The sequence below is a fragment of the Salmo trutta genome, chromosome 26 (assembly GCF_901001165.1).
Source record: "Salmo trutta chromosome 26, fSalTru1.1, whole genome shotgun sequence".
Classification (NCBI taxonomy): Eukaryota; Metazoa; Chordata; class Actinopteri; order Salmoniformes; family Salmonidae; genus Salmo; species Salmo trutta.
In genome coordinates this window covers 28,722,324-28,736,930 of record NC_042982.1, presented here as the reverse complement: position 1 = coordinate 28,736,930, position 14,607 = coordinate 28,722,324, and the positions used below count along the sequence as shown (strand labels likewise).

The window sequence follows — 14,607 nt, the reverse complement described above, 5'->3', positions numbered from 1 at the left end:
CTATAAAATAAAGCAATACATTTGAATTTAAATTGTCTTATTTTATTTCATATGCAGAACCAACAATGTACATCTGTAAGGGCTGTCGTGTGAGAGAGAGTAGACCAAGGTGCAGCGGAGTTAGTGTTCATCATTGAATATTTAATAGCAGAAAGAACACTATACAAAACAAAACGAGAAAACTGACAGCCAAACAGTCCTGTCAGGTGCAAACACTAACAGAAACAATTACCCACAAAACCCAAAGGAAAAACATGCTCCTTATGTGTGACTCCCAATCAGCAACAACACTCTACAGCTGTGCCTGATTGGAAGCCACACGGCCAAAATCAATGAAACAAACCAACATAGAAAAATGCACATAGAACGCCCACCCAATATAACACCCTGGCCTAACCAAAATAAAGAACAAAAACCCCTCTCTGTGGCCAGGGCGTTACAACATCACAAGTTTGTGAAGGTTCTGTCATGACTCCCAAGGCTCTAACACGCTGTCCCAAAGACACTCCTCTTGAGATCCTACCTCAGCTGATCGACCTAATCAACCAATACTACAAGTCCTTCAAAATGTAACTAATAGGCCTAAGTGTAATACTTCTCTAAAGACGATGACTATTATTATTGCAAAATTGTTCAACCCAAGTGTGGAATCTGTAAAAGACACACTGTTGCTTAAAATTGCAATATTGTTTAATGCCTTTTAGGCATTTATAGATTGTTGCCTATATTTTCTGTACTTCATTTATGAGCCTTTATAAAGCCTTTACTGTACAATGTATTCTTAGATGCTTCATATATTATGACAGTATGGGAAAATATTTAAGCCAGTTAGCCTTTATAGCCTATTGTACGAATTTGCTTATAGATCATTTATGAAGCATCTATGTGGGCCTTACAAAAGGTTTGCAATGGGAAAAATGTAAATCCCCTCTATTTTATGATTTGTTTGTTTTCAATGATTTACACATAGCCTAATTTAATCCCAAATGCATAGCCCCAAAACTGAACACCACCTTGTCAGATTGGAGGAAGTTGCTATGGAGATAGGTTCCACAGGAACATATTCGCTGACTATGGACGAATTAGTGTTTGGTGCTCGACAAGCATGGAGGAACGCCCCAAGATGCATCGGCAGGATTCAGTGGTCCAATTTACAAGTAAGAAAACATACTAACAAGGCAGAAGATACATTTCCGTTTCTCATTATCTATTAGGAATCAATATCAGTATCAATTATATTCTTGTATGTGTTTTTCATGCATGCACATGGGCGTCTATGTGTAGGTTAACCTAATGAATGATGAGGGTGAGTATTGGTAAAGTGGGACACTTTTTGAAAATATGCTTTCGGGAACACCTTACAGAATCATCCCATTGTCTTAACCCCCAACATGATACAATTCCAAATAGCTTAAGAACTCCACTACACTGCACTACCATTCCATTAAAATAACATCAAATTGATCAGAAATACAGTGTAGACATGGTTAATGTTGTAAATGACAATTGTAGCTGGAAACGGCTGATTTTTAATGGAGTATCTACATAGGCTTACAGAGGCCCATTATCAACAACCATCACTCTTGTGTTCCAATGGCAAGTTGTGTTAGCTAATCCAAGTTTATCATTTTAAAAGGCTAATTGATCAATAGAAAACCCTTTTGCAATTATGTTAGCACAGCTGAAAACTGATTAAAGAAGCAATACAACTGGCCTTCTTTAGACGAGTTGAGTATCTGGAGCATCAGCATTTGTGGGTTCGATTACAGGCTCAAAATGGCCAGAAACAAAGAACTTTCTTCTGAAACGCATCAGTCTATTCTTGTTCTGAGAAATGAATGCTATTCCATGCGAGAAATTACCAAGAAACTGAAGATCTCGTACAACGCTGTGTACTACTCCCTTCACAGAACAGCGCAAACTGTCTCTAACCAGAATAGAAAAAGGAGTGGGAGGCCCCGGTGCACAACTGAGCAAGAGGACAAGTACATTAGAGTGTCTAGTTTGGGAAACAGACGCCTCACAAGTCCTCAACTGGCAGCTTCATTAAATAGTACCTGCAAAACACCAGTCTTAACGTCAACAGTGAAGAGGCGACTCCGGGATGCTGGCCTTCTAGGCAGAGTTGCAAAGAAAAAGCCATATCTCAGACTGGCCAATAAAAATAAAAGATTAAGACAGGTAAAAGAACACAGACACTGGACAGAGGAAGACTGGAAAAAAGTGTGATGGACAGACAAATCTAAGTTTGAGGTGTTCGGATCACAAAGAAGAACATTCGTGAGACGCAGAAAAACTGAAAAGATGCTGGATGAGTGCTTGACACCATCTGTAAAGCATGGTGGATGCGACATGATGGTCTGGGGGTGCTTTGGTGGTGGTAAAGTGGGAGATTTGCACAGGGTAAAAGGGATCTTGAAGAAGGAAGGCTATCACTCCATTTTGCAACGTCATGCCATACCCTGTGGACGGCTCTTAATTGGAGCCAGTTTCCTCCTACAACAGGACAATGACCCAAAGCACAGCTCCAAACTATGCAAGAACTATTTAGGGAAGAAGCAGTCAGCTGGTATTCTGTCTATAATGGAGTGGCCAGCACAATCACCGGATCTCAACCCTATTGAGCTGTTGTGGGAGCAGCTTGACCGTATGGTACGTAAGAAGTGCCCATCAAGCCATTCCAACTTGTGGGAGGTGCTTCAGGAAGAATGCCAAAGGTCTGCAAGGCTGTAATTGCTGCAAATTGAGGATTCTATGATGATAGCAAAGTTTGAAGGACACAATTATTATTTCAATTAAAATCATTATTTTGAACCTTGTCAACATCTTGACTATATTTCCTATTTATTTTGCAACTCATTTCATGTATGTTTTCATGGAAAACAAGGACATTTCTAAGTGACCCCAAACTTTTGAACAGTAGTGTATGTGCATGCAAAGAGCAAACAACAAGCTACACAAGAACTCACTACTGTAATGGTCCAGGTTACAAAGTGGCTCAGTGACTCATGTTCACATCTCAATGTTAAAAATCCAGTCTGCATGTTCCTCACATAGAGGGCAACTGATGCCACTGAGCCAGATGTCTATGTGTCTGGGGAGAAGCTCCAGCTGGTATCCGATTTTAAGTACCTTGGCATCATACTTGATTCCAACCTCTCTTTTAAAAAGCAGGTGAAAAAGGTTACTCAAATAACCAAATTCAACCTAGCTAATTTCCGATATATATACGAAATTTTTGACTACAGAGGTAGCAAAACTGTACATCAAATCTATGATACTCCCCCACTTAACATACTGCTTGACTAGTTGGGCCCAAGCTTGCTGTACAACATCAAAGCCCATTCAGTCTGTCAACACACAGGCTCTCAGGGTGCTTGATTGGAAGCCCAATAACCATCATCACCTGTTACATCCTCAGGAAGCATGTGCTCCTTAGTTGGAAAAATCTTGTGCAACACACCGACGCATGTCTTGTATTCAAGATCCTAAGTGGCCTGGCTCCCCCTCCACTCAATACTTTTGTTAAACAGAAAACCCAAACCTATGGCAGCAGATCTACAAGGTCTGCTTTGAGAGGTGTCTGTATAGTTCCCTTAAGGAAAAACACCTTTAGTCAATCTGCTTTCTCTGTGAGAGCTTCCCATGGCTAGAGGCCAATCACACTAGTGAAAATAATCCCTAGCTGTGTATTACCGCTTTCAAATCAAATCAAATCAAACTTTATTTGTCACATGCGCCGAATACAACAAGTGTAGACTTTACCGTGAAATGCTTACTTACAAGCCCTTAACCAACAGTGCAGTTCAAGAAGAGTTAAGAAAATATTTACCAAGTAAAATAAATGAAAAGTAATAATAAAAAGTAACACAACAGGAATAACAATAACGAGGCTATATACAGGGGGCACCGGTACCGAGTCAGTGTGCAGGGGTACAGGCTAGTTGAGGTAATCTGTACATGTAGGTGGGGGCGAAGTGACTATGCATAAATGACAAACAAACAGCGAGTAGCAGCAGTGTACAAAAGGGGGGGGGTCAATGTAAATTGTCCGGTGGCGATTTTATTAATTTGTTCAGCAGTCTTATGGCTTGGGGGTAGAAGCTGTTGAGAAGCCTTTTGGTCCTAGACTTGGCGCTCCGGTACCGCTTGCCGTGCGGTAGCAGAGAAAACAGTCTATAACTTGGGTGACAGGAGTCTCTGACAATTTTATGGGCTTTCCTCTGACGCCGCCTATTATATAGGTCCTTGATGGCAGGAAGCTTGGCCCCAGTGATGTACTGGGCCGTTCACACTACCCTATGTAGCGCCTTACGGTCAGATGCCGAACAGTTGCCATACCAGGCGATGATGCAACCGGTCAGGATGCTCTCGGTGGTGCAGCTGTAGAACCTTTTGAGGATCTGAGGACCCATGCCAAATCTCTTCAGTCTCCTGAGGGGGAAAAGGTTTTTTCGTGCCCTCTTCACCACTGTCTTGGTATGTTTGGATCATGATATGGGCCTTGGTATGCTTTCCATGTTGTCTGTAGCTGGTGAGGTGTGGAAACACTTTTATGTATTTTGTTTTGTTGCTTTTTGCGTGCTACGTGTTACTTGTTCTATGTTGCTCTGCGTGTGCTCACTGCTCATTGATTGTCTGTAATGTTATTGTAATTGTTTTTAATAACCTGCCCAGGGACTGCGGTTGAAAATTAGCCCGCTGGCTAAAACCGGAACTTTAACTGAAACGTTAATTAATGTGCACTGTCCATGTAAAAATAAACTCAAACTCAAACTGCAATCCACTTTAATGACCGGACATTGTTCCACGTAATGGAAACAGATTATAATGTTAGAATACATTAACTTAATGCTCAAATTAACTGGTGTTACCTAAACTATAAAACCAAGCAACAGTAATCAGAAACTGTCAAAGAACATCTCCAATCCAACTATTCAGGCTTCAAATGTCCCACTGCGTCCCTTACAGCCCGATATAGCCCAGCGAGCATGACTCTCTTTCTCCAGCGGACTAAAACATGGCATTAGTAGTTTATCTAAAAACCACCAATAACTAATAACATATTCCATTCAAATTATTAGAAGGCATTGTTGTCATTCCAATCTACCCAAACAATATAACACAGGATGGATGGCTCTTCTTCAAACACAAATTGTCCTGAGACCACATTTTTTCTGTAGATACTGGCAAATTGGGACACCTTGATAATCAAAGTGGGACACTTCATTCTTTATTGTAAAGAAGGATAAATTAGAGTATATGAGAAATTTCTATATTTTTATAATAAACTTCAATTATTCATACAAATTAAATGTATTAAAACATTCTTTAGGTCATTTTGTGGAACATTAAAGTGGCAATATGTAAATTTTTGGGTAACCCAACCAAATTCACATAGAAATGTGAGTTATAGATCCATCATTCTACCTGAAAGCAAGTCTAAGAAGTGGTAGATCTGTTCTATGTGCGCTATTGTAATGCTTCCAGTTCTTAATTTAAAAAAAAAAATTGTCTTTTACTTTCAGGTTTTGTACACCAGCTTCAAACTACACTCTAGTGGGCATTTTGTAGAATGAAACCATTAAGACCTCACCCCTCAAACATGTCAATCACTGTTTTATTGTCACCAGAGTCAAATACAGCAAAATAAACTTTTTTAATCATCATATTACCTGTATGGTTATGAATATAGCTAGCTAGGATTTTTTATGTTGGTGAGGTAATATCTTTCCAAGTAAAATGCAACAATGATTGCTTTTGCTTGCAAGCTAGATGATAGCAGATTTGAGGAAAATGTAATAAAACATTTGATCCTATTTAGAAAATTGATTTCTGTTAAGAAAACAACATGTATTTCATAATCCCCCGGGGGAAAAAACTGCCTTAAAATGGCCTAGAGTGTCCAGTGTGACAGTAACAGGGTGTCCCAGTTTGGCAGTAGGCAAATATTCTAAAAAGGTGAGAGTAGTAAAATAACCATTTACAGTTATTTTGATTTACATTCACAAAATATGTTGTAATGAAAAGCTGAATATCCTTTCTTAATTTTTTATAAGCTTAACATTATTTATCTCAGAATCCTATGTCATTTTACTTACCATTAGAGACATGTCATTACACGGGATGCCACGCCCACAATGATGTCACACCCATTGAATCAATGTTTTATCATCACATACTTCCTCACTAACACACAGGCATTGATCGTTTGTTATGTTATTGTACACATTTAAAGATATCCATTATAAAGCTTTGCTAGGTGTCCCACTTAACCAATACTCACCAACATGTTTCTTGGATTGTTCTGCAGGTGTTTGACGCCAGAAAGTGCAAGACTACTCAGGATATGTTCAAGTCTCTGTGCAAACACTCACAGTTTGCCACAAATGGAGGAAACCTAAGGTAAACAAAGAGTTGGGACAAAGAGCAGGGACTAGTTTCAATCCAAACATCTGCGTTATAGCGCGATTGAAACTATAAGGTCATTTTCGATTGAGAGATCATATGCAGTGTTTACGTGAATGCAGTCTCTGCGAATGCGGGAAGATTGCCTTTCGATTTAAATCACGTTTCGACACAGATTGAATCTAGGCCTAGGTGACCAACAGCCCTACTTTCTGAGGTAGCCTAACTACTGCAGCATTCTTTGTGAAACATGAAAGGATAGAGAAGTATGAGGCAGAGGGCAGAAAACACTGAGTAAAGATGAACCCTGTATGAAGTTAGAAATGTGTCAAATGTAAACTACAGATTTGTCCCACTAACTGTAAATCATTCACTAACTGTAAGTCGCTCTGGATAACAACGTCTGCTAAAATACTAAAATGTAAATGCACCAATGTAAAAGTAATTCTACTAATACTCCTGTCCCATTGCGTCATTTCTTGCACTTGACTTGGACCTTCAACCCTTTACTCCGTGAGAACAATACTGTAGGTCAGGGATCCCCAATTACATTCAGCTATAGGCCGATTTTTCCTTGAAGGGATTTGGGGGCCGGAACATAGTTATAAATAGTTTCTACACTGCATATTGATCTGTGGGAATGCAATGTTGTTCTAAAATGGGGATTGCTAAACAATGTGTTGGAACCTAACCAGATGAAATTAGGCACACCTCAGGTGATGTGCTCCATCATAAAGGGGAGGCGGGCAGGGTTCTGGGCATCTCGCCCATCCAGCCTGGGGATGAAGTTGGTATGGTCATGCAAATGATGCTACTGATCTGATTATTGATAGACCATTATCTTGGCCAGGTCGCAGTTGTAAATGAGAACTTGTTCTCAACTAGCCTACCTGGTTAAATAAAGGTGAAATAAAATAAACAAATAAAAAAGACCAAACAACTGAAACACCCGTCTATAAGAAATCTTTTACAGTCTAAATGTAATTTTAATGGTAAAATTCTTGAATGGAAAATTCTCTTAACATTAATGAATAACTTAAAATAAATATAACTTAAATATGCATCAACCTCTTCAATTAAAATAAATTAACATTATCATCTATAGAATGATATAACAAATAAAATAATAAAATCAGCAGCCAATTTTTTTATCTAAGTATACATACCAACTAGAAAATAAGCAGTGGTAAAAGTGGAAATGGAAAACAAAATAGAAATGAAAAGGCCTGATGGTGGCGCTAGAGGAAAGGTCAAGTGGTCACCAAAATCAATAGGTTTTTTCCACTTAGTCTTGATTGTGCACAGCAAATGTTATGGCAATCCAGCCATTACTTTGAGATATATCTTGTTCTCAGTCTGTTCTCAGTCTTGTTCTCAGCCTGTGGGCATCATGTGTGTAGTGATCCAATATCCATAGCCATGCCATTTAACAGTTATCACTGGCCCTTGCTCAGCCTTATTCACCCAGAGCCCAGCGCCGAGCCTTCTTGCTAGCAAAGTCACTGATCAAGTCTTTGAAGTCCAGCTTTCTAGCTAACTGACTTTCAATGGACAGCATGGCAAGACTTCAAAGCCTGTCCTGGGACATAGTGGACCTCAAATAGTTTTTTTTAATCAGTTTTAGCTTACTGGAAGCTCTCTTGCCACCAGCAACACTCACAGGCAGTGTGCAAAATATACGTAAAGCAATGCACACTTCCCCAAAAATGCTTTGCATCTGCATCTTACAAATTGCATTCAGGAGACCAAGAGGGGACAAGTTAGGGGGGAAAGTGGCAGCATATACAGTGTTCAGGTGTCTTACTTAATTTGGAAACTCAGGTGTAAGATCTCTGATCTCTGGAATACTTCATGATCAGTGGATGGCACACAGAAGGGACTTTATCCTCACTAATCTGCCCATCTTTCAGAACAGCAGAAAAGTATTCTACAATTTTTGCAGTGTTCTGGAACCTAGTGTTCAAGTTACTTATGATGTTGTCCATAGCAGTAAAACACACTGTGTTCTGAAACACTGTAAGCTGCACTGTCCTGAGCTGTCTCCTCTTGAGAGGTCTCATCATGGAATCTCTTCCTTTCCTCTGTGTTCCCAAACACCGCTGCTGCACTGTCCTGAGCTGTCTCCTCTTGAGAGGTCTCATCATGGAATCTCTTCCTTTTCCTCTGGCGGCTGTGTTCCTTGTTAAATAGAGGTGTAACGTTGCCTCAGACAGGAGAGACTCCCATCCATCTCTAAGAACCCTGCATCTCTTCCTTTAAGGCTCTGATATTGGCTGCCTCTGTGTCAAGTGAGATTTTTCCTGACTGGAGAATCACATTCCTGTTCTCAATGAATTGCAGTACCTGCAATTATGCCAACTGACATGTCATTCAACACAATGCTGCTCACCTCCTTCTTCAGTTGGGAGTAGGGCTGCTTCAGGGGTATGGGGATGGGGAGACAGGGCTGCTTCAGGGGTATGGGGATGGGGAGACAGGGCTGGTCCAGGGGTATGGGGATGGGGAGACAGGGCTGGTTCAGGGGTATGGGGATGGGGAGACAGGGCTGGTTCAGGGGGATGGGGAGACAGGGCTGGTTCAGGGGGATGGGGAGACAGGGCTGGTTCAGGGGTATGGGGATGGGGAGACAGGGCTGGTTCAGGGGTATGGCAATGGGGAGACAGGGCTGGTTCACGGGTATGGGGATGGAGAGACAGGGCTGGTTCAGGGGTATGGGGATGGGGAGACAGGGCTGGTTCAGGGGTATGGGGATGGGGAGACAGGGCTGGTTCAGGGGTATGGGGATGGGGAGACGGGGCTGGTTCAGGGGGATGGGGAGACAGGGCTGGTCCAGGGGTATGGGGATGGGGAGACAGGGCTGGTTCAGGGGTATGGGGATGGGGAGACAGGGCTGGTTCAGGGGTATGGGGATGGGGAGACAGGGCTGGTTCAGGGGTATGGGGATGGGGAGACAGGGCTGCTGAGCCTGAAGCTGCATCTGTTGGGCCCGGAACCAGGCAGGGGGATGGACAACTGATTTATTATGAATAGCTTGCTAAACGTTTGCCTGCATTGATTAAATGTTGGCTAAAAGAGGAGTGAAATGTAAACACCCTGAATTTTCTGTGAAGATATTAAGTAACTAATGTTAGGGGAGCAAAAGTAGCCTATTTCACTACGGACTAAGCTATCAGGTTAATTTCCACCACTCACGGACTACACCCACTTTCTTTGTGAAAAATTGTGTGACATACTGTCGCCCTTTCTTTTCTCTCTCCAGTCTTTATTTTCTTTCTTTTCATTTTTGAGGGGTTGGGGGGGCTATACAGAGGCTCTCTGGATGTTTACTTTTTGCCAAAAACAAGAAAAGAAAAAGAAACAGTTACCTTTATTAGTACATTGTAAGTAAAATAAGATATTAATGATGATAGGTTAATAATTTAATATTGAAAAAAATGTACCTAATGTTCTAATAATTTTTTAGGGCCCCTCAGTCACAGGCCCTTAGACTCTTCCTAACTACCCCCCCCCCCCAGGCATATTGCTTAATGTGTTTTTAAATTAAAAATTAAAATAACTTTGAGCTGATTTCCTAGATTTTAGTATTTTATGTCAACAACTAAATTATTAGGCAATTTGTTTTTTGTTTTTTCTGGAAATAACATTGCCAATGGGCTGCCTATTGGGGAACCCTGCTGTAGGATATTCACTCTGTTATGGGCCAGTTTCACAAGCTCCTTCCATGAGTATTTCAGTTTGTCTGTTATTACATATCTTCTTCTTTCTTGTCTTATTTATTTCAGGTCTGTGGTTACCGTCTTCCCTCTGAGAAAGGAAGACATGCAAGATTTCCGGGTGTGGAACAGCCAGTTGGTGAGTATGCAGGTTACCAGATGCCTGATGGCAGTATCCAGGGAGACCCATCCAGTGTAGAATTCACTAAGGTACTATATAAAGTAGCTATAGCCACCAGGATCCACCCAGCTATTTCAATAACATGCATTCAAACAGGCTCACATACTGTATGTACTTGTTTGAAAATATACATTTTCAAAGTTGCTGTTACTTTTGTGCCGTGTTCTTAAAGATCTGTATCCAGCTTGGATGGAAACTTCAGTACGGCCTCTTCGATGTATTGCCACTAGTCCTGCAGGTCAACGGGGAGGACCCAGACCTTTATGAAATCCCTCCACACCTGATCCTGGAGGTTCCCATGGAACACCCTCAGTGAGTGACTTTAGCCTCATTTCTATTGAATGATTATGTAAACACACTTTTGAGAACAAATACAATGTTAAGCCTGCAGAGTGTCATCATAGCTATTCCACTACATACAACGACATTCATTGGTTACGATACCGCTACAAAAGGGGTGTCCAGTTATATTATGACACGTGTATGCAATCCGTTTGATTCCATACTAGATTTGCCATTGATTGGATTCATCAGAGACACAGTATTCAGATCATCAGGCCTCCATAGCCATGGTGATGTTTTTAAGTAGGAGTTGTCTAATTAAATCAATGTTTTATGTAGCTGCCTGGGTAAATTCAAACCATTGCCCCCAGTCGCTCAAGAGCTTGAACTATAAAAAAGGTTTTAAAATCCTCCGTCTGGAGCTCTTGAGGAATGGAGCTGAATAGGAGAGAGTGAAGAGCTCTATAGAACTTAACTACGCAGCACATTCCTTTATCCAAATAGTTTCCCAAAGCCAGGTCTAGGAGGGCCCAATGACCTGTATCATTTTCTTTTATTTAAATGTCTAACCACTCCAAAGTGCTCCTTCATTCGTTTCACTGGACACAATACTGAGTTGAGTCAAGTGTTTCAAGCACCTTTGGTAGAGTGAGCACATCAACTGTGTGTGTAACTCATTCTGTATGAAAAAGGTGTCACAATGAGGACTGAATGATTCACTATAGAAACTAAACACATCTATCCTAGTGGTGGTGTTTTTGGGCATGCTCTTTTATATAGTATTATCAGATATATTGTGTTGATCTTTCCTCATTAGGTATAAGTGGTTCCAAGACCTTGGACTGAAGTGGTATGCTGTGCCTGCGGTGTCCAACATGCTGCTGGAGATTGGTGGACTTGAATTCCCAGCATGTCCCTTTAATGGCTGGTACATGGGCACTGAGATTGGTGTGAGGGATTTCTGTGACTATCAGCGTTATAACATCTTGGAGGTAAGGCTCACTTTCACAGGTACTCACCATGGCTACAGCACAGCGTCGTGCTCAGCAGGAGTAGCGCATGTTTTGAAATGGACGGAAACCTCGTCTGGAATAACCCAAAATATAATTTTCTGTTTAAAAATGTTTTCTTGTTTCATACCTCTGCAACACAACCCTGGCTGACTTGATAATGATGCAATGATTGTAGATGTTTTGGCTTCCTGTCCGTACAGGAAGTTGGTCGCAGGATGGGCCTGGAGACACACAAGCTGTCCTCACTGTGGAAGGACCAGGCCTTGGTGACCATCAATGTTGCAGTCATATACAGTTTCCAGGTAACCTATGATTTTCATGTATACAGGACCAATCCAAAGGCATGTTTTTCCCAGTAGATATCCCATGTTGTTGTTGTTGCTGTTTTGTTACATAATTCGTTTTTTAAATACCTACAATTTTAAATAAGATACTTCCATCCAATAATATTTAGCCGGAGGATGCTACGACTGTTCAGCCATCAACTGGAATTTTCCTTGAGACAAATGTACTCCTTTTGTCTCATTACTGTACGCTGTAGAAGAACAAGGTGACCATCACAGACCACCACTCTGCAGCTGAGTCCTTTATGAAGCACATGGAGACACAGTTCCGGCTGCGTGTCGGCTGCCCTGCAGACTGGGCCTGGCTGGTTCCTCCCATGTCTGGCTCCCTCACCCCCGTCTTCCACCAGGAGATGGTCAACTACATCCTCTCTCCCTTCTTCTACTACCAGGTAGATACTGAGACACCATCTTGTACTGTGCATAGTATATAAGTTATGTCATTGATCTGGTTAAGCTCCACCAGGGCAACAGTGCAGTTGCTGAATGATCATCTGTAACTGTTGTTGTTGTTTGAAGCCTGACCCCTGGACGACCCATGTCTGGAGAAATGGGGAGAAGTGCCTGAGGAAGCAACAGATCAGCTTCAAAGCGGTGGCCAGGTAACCTTACATGGACTATGACACCCATATCTGTAATGCTTTATGAAAACAGTCATGATGCGTTATAAATTAGAATACAGTCCTAATCATATTATTGACATAGCTATAAATGCATATAATGGTTGAGGTTGAGCCAAGCCATGCTCATAATGCATTACAAAGTATTATCATTCATGGCTGGTTCCCTCCTATAGTGCGGCGCTCTTTTCTTCAACCCTTATGAGCAGAGTGCTGGCTAACAGGTTGCGTTGCACTGTCCTGTACGCTACTGAAACAGGGAAATCACAGACATTGGCCCAGAGACTGAACTCCATGCTAAACTGTGCCTTCAACTGCAGGGTAGGAGATCCATCTCATCTCTATGAAGGATGATAGGGGGCCTACTGCCGCAGGCTAATATGCTTCAGGGCATTTGTGTGTGTTAAGCACTGTGAATCAATGTAAAACTCTAGTTTAATTGGAACCTAAATGTATGTGAGGACTATATTGAGCTCATTTAGAGTTAATTTACAGAACAAGCAATGGGAAGTTAGCTAGCTAGTAGATGTGCTTGTACAATGTACAATCTGTTGATGTCTTAAGTCACTACTGTCCTCAAAATACAGAATTTCCCAGAAATGTTATAAAGTTAACTAAAGCTGCTCTGTATATCTTCAAAGTTGCTCTGTATGGAGGACTATAACTTCAGTGACATGGAACAGGAGAGCCTTCTGGTTGTGGTAACAAGCACCTTTGGGAATGGAGACTCCCCTAGAAATGGAGAGGTGCGTTTCTGTATTTTGAAGATATTGACAATAATATTTTTCCCCACGTTTATAAAATGTAATGTCTAAATATTCACCACATGTTAATATTTATTTATCTAGAGTTTCAAGAAGCAGCTTTTCTCCTTGCAGTGTCTCAGGAACAAGTTAAGGTAAGTAGTATCTCAAGCATTTCTCTCTGCATAGGCCTCTCCGTACTGTGCTGTACATGTACATTAGTGGAGGTTGCTGAGGGGAGCTCATAATATTGTCTTGAATGGAGCGAATGGAATGGCATCAAACACATGGAAACCATGGATTTGGTACCATTCCACTGATTCTGCTCCAGCCATTACCACAAGCCCGTCCTCCCCAATTAGGTGCTACCAACCTCCGGTGATGTACATGTCTTTAAGATGTACTAATTTGATGAAGTGGTGGCTTGACTACAGTCTCTGACACCTCTCAGTCTCTGACACCGCTCAGTCTCTGACACCTCTCCCCCAGGTACTGTGTGTTTGGACTGGGCTCGAGGATGTACCCACAGTTCTGTGCGTTTGCCCATGCTGTGGATGCCAAGCTGGAGGAGCTGGGGGCAGAGCGGGTGACGCCCACTGGAGAGGGGGATGAACTGAACGGACAGGAGGAGGCCTTCTCTGCCTGGGCTCTCACCGCTCTCAAGGTAGGCAGACAAGGAAGGATGGCTCTCTGGCTTAAAAGTGGATCTTAGCTACGTGTTGATGATCATTTTTTTTTTGCAGTGTATTTAATAGTATACATATTAACATACTCCTGGTATGTCTACTATATGCTCAAGTAACATTACAAAAAATACCTGTTATGATCTTTAATTTCATAAGCATTTGCATATCTTATTGATCTACATAGTGTATTTAATAATTGAGCCTAAGCACGCTTTCTCTGCTTCCAGGATGCCTATAAGGAGTTCAACATCCAGGGACAGCTGAGTCTGCAGCTCCCTGGGGCAGAGTGACTCTGCGAGGCCTGGGAACCTCTGAGATACCGTGTAGCTGCTCCCAGGACCACATCACAGGTACTACACCTGGGCCAGGGGATGGACATTTGACAAGGGACTGGTGTAGCACTAAAGCATTATAAACTAATTTTGTATTTCAGTCAGCCAGTTGTACATGATGATTTTCACTATCCTCTCTTTCGCAGCACTTTCAGCCACTCACTCTAAAACTGTCTTCCCCATGAAACTGAAGAGGAGACAGAATCTGCAGAGCCCCCATTCAAGGTTCATTTCTTGTCATCTGCCACACAATTTTTTTTACCCACTAGCATTGTTATTGTTGCA

General features: G+C 41.7%; 1 pseudogene; it reads left to right on the top strand.

Moving 5' to 3' along the window:
* LOC115163878 (nitric oxide synthase, inducible-like) overlaps window positions 1-14,607 on the top strand; it is a 43,045-nt pseudogene that overhangs the window by 25,697 nt on the left and 2,741 nt on the right.